Here is a 3,055-nt window from a genome sequence, read left to right as displayed (position 1 = left end):
GTGTGCTGCAGAGTGGGTAAGCCAGGAGTTTGTGACTGGAAAGGCCTCATCACAAGAAGAACTTCAGGAGACAATAACAAGATCATAGAGTAAGAGGGGGGCGACTCCACAAAATTCCCACCCTCAGGTCTCCATATAACATCCCCTCCCCTGATAAATTTTCTATTATTTAACCCTCTGAAAGTATGGGCCCACAGTCATTGTGGGATGCAGAAGGTGGAAGTTTTGGCTTCTGTAGTTATTTCCCCACTAAACATGGGCACTGACTTGTCTATCCATACTCCCAGCCTGCCTCTCTCTTTACAGAGAAATGGAAATTTGGTGTTTGTTTGACACTGTAAAGATTCTGAGAAGCCTTGTCACTAAGGTGTGTTAACTCTCTAAGTAACTTGAGTTTGTTTAAAGTAAAATTAATTAAAAATCATTATAATTTAGCTAAATTTTATTTAAAGATGCTGACATACAGAGATTACTACACGAAGTTAAATAAGATAACCTTTAGATTTACTTCTTTTAAAATTCAAACAGATCCTTTTAAAATAAATATCACACTTAGGGTATGTCTTGATTTTAACTGAGTGTGACAAAAGGCTAAAAGGGGTATTATTGATATGTATAGTTTTCAAATACCTTCTCATTTAAAAAGAAAAAATAAGCCTAGTTGAACAAGAAATCATTTTTCAATGGTTACACTCATAAATTTCTTGCCTAAAGCTTTTGCTTTGGTACCCCTCTTTATATTTTTCCACATTTAAAAATATCTAATTTGTTTCAAGAGGTGTCAAAAGTTTATTCTTGATAAGTTAAGTTGATATACATGCTTCTGATCTGATAAAAAGCTTAATGTTTTATAAATCTTCTTTAAACAAAATTTGTCTAAATATGTTATTTTAATATGGTGTAAAAATAAAAGATTATTTTAAACATTTAAGCTATGAGGTTTACTCTAGTCTTTTAAATTTCTATATCAAAGTTCCAAAGGTAAAATATAATAAAGTTTTGTATCTACTCTTGCTTATAGCCACTCTTGGGGTGTTGCATAAAAAATAATATACAGCTAGATAAAAATATATAAACAGGTGTTAAAATAGACTTGTGATGAATTTTATAATGAGTAAAGTACTATGATTGTAACATTTAACTAAGGTCTAATATTATACTTAAATTGTTTAAGTGGCTTTAAAATCATACTAAAGAGATGATAATCATTTTAGTGTTAAAAAGGCCAGATCCCATCCTCATATGGGGATGAGGGCATGTTTGTGTCTTCTCTCGTTCAGATAATGAAGCCCGCTGGCTACCAGAAAGGTGCATCTGGCAAGTGGAAGAGGAGACAGAATGCATGAGAATGGAGAAACCTGAGAGAGATGGTGGCCGGAATGGAGAAGATGACGATGGTAGACACTGCAGGCCCGGTGAGGACGACATCATACCCTGACCTGACAGGAATGGTTGCTATGCTTCTCCAGCAGGCTGGTAAGCCCCTTACACTGATGACATTGTTCCTTGCTCTCTTGGCACTGACAGCCTGCCTGTCTCATGGGGAGCAATTTTGGACATATATTCCAGATCCCCCACTACTTCAGGCAGCTGTGAGAATGTTGAGGAGTTTTTGGTGTACACCAATGCCACACAAATAGTGGGAGGACATTCTACTGAACACATAATATGGGAACAGAACACTCGTTTTGATTTTGAAGGGCTTAGCTCTGATGTGCCCATTTTCCTTTACACCAACAGTGGCACTAATGTTACTTGGTTTTTGGAACTCCAAAAGAGACATTATGCCCTGCCTCATACCCCTTTTGTAATATAGGTGAAGGTGAATTACACTTTTTTCCTTCAAGTAACATATAATGTCACTGAATGGAAAGTTAAGGGATGGACTTTCCCTAATGGAGCTGTGACTGTTTCTAAAAAAACCCACCTATCCCTATTTGTGAAAGAGACAATAGAAACTATACCCAAGAGCCTCCTTGGCCATTGTACAGAGCCACAAATGCTATTTACTGGGCTAGAGACAATATAAATTGGGTATCCTGGAACAAGAAAGAAGATGCAAATGAGTTGGGAGGTGGTGGATTTTGGATGACTGAAGGACTATGGGGGATCAAGGGTGGTAAGCTCAAGTCCCAAGTTTGGAGATTGTCCCTGGCTATGACAAAGGACAATGAAAGCTTTCCTGACAACCAGTAAAGCCTCAATCTTACTGGCATAAGGGATGGAAATGACCAACTTGTAAGGGGAGGGAGGAACCAACATTTTGAAGGCAAGTCTTCATTAGGCCCTTGACAAACAAGGCTGCCAGAAGAAAAAGCATGGGAAAGGCCTTTGATTGAACCTGCAACTTCCCCAGTTATGTGTGAAAACATTAGCAGAACATTCTGACCTGGCCAGTGACAGATTCTGGAAAACCATGACCAACAGTGGATACACATTGGTTTAATAGAAAGACCTTCTGACAGGGTCTTGTAAAGGACCAGATTCCATCCTCATATGGGGATGAGGGCATGTTTGTGTCTTCTCTCATTCAGATAATGAATCCCGCTGGCTACCAGAAAGGTGCATCCGGCAAGTGGAAGAGAAGGAGACAGAATGCATGAGAACGGAGGAACCTGAGAGAGATGGTGGCTGGAATGGAGAAGATGATGACGGTAGACACTGCAGGCCTGTCAAGGATCTCCCAATCTGTGAAGGGTCTCCTTGTTTGTGTTTCTTTGGCTGTGCAGAAGTTTTTTAATTTGATGTAGTCCCATTGATTTGTTTCTGATTTAGTGTTCCTTGCAATTGGGTTTGTATCATCAAAGATGTTCTTGACGTTTTGGTGGGGAAGTTTTCCACCAATGTTTTCCTCTAAGTATTTGAAGGTTCTCATCTAACATACAGGTTCTTGAGCCATTTGGAGTTGATTTTTGTTTGTGGTGAGATAAAGTGGTTCAGTTTTATTCTTCTGCATGTTTCAACCCAGATTTCCCAGCATCATTTATTGAAGAGCGCTTCCTTCCTCCATTTAATATTTTGGACCCCTTATCAAAGATTAGATGTCCATAGGTGT

This window comes from Erinaceus europaeus, chromosome 14, assembly GCF_950295315.1.
Source record: "Erinaceus europaeus chromosome 14, mEriEur2.1, whole genome shotgun sequence".
In the NCBI taxonomy this organism is placed as follows: domain Eukaryota; kingdom Metazoa; phylum Chordata; class Mammalia; order Eulipotyphla; family Erinaceidae; genus Erinaceus; species Erinaceus europaeus.
Note: the sequence above shows the minus strand (reverse complement) of the source record.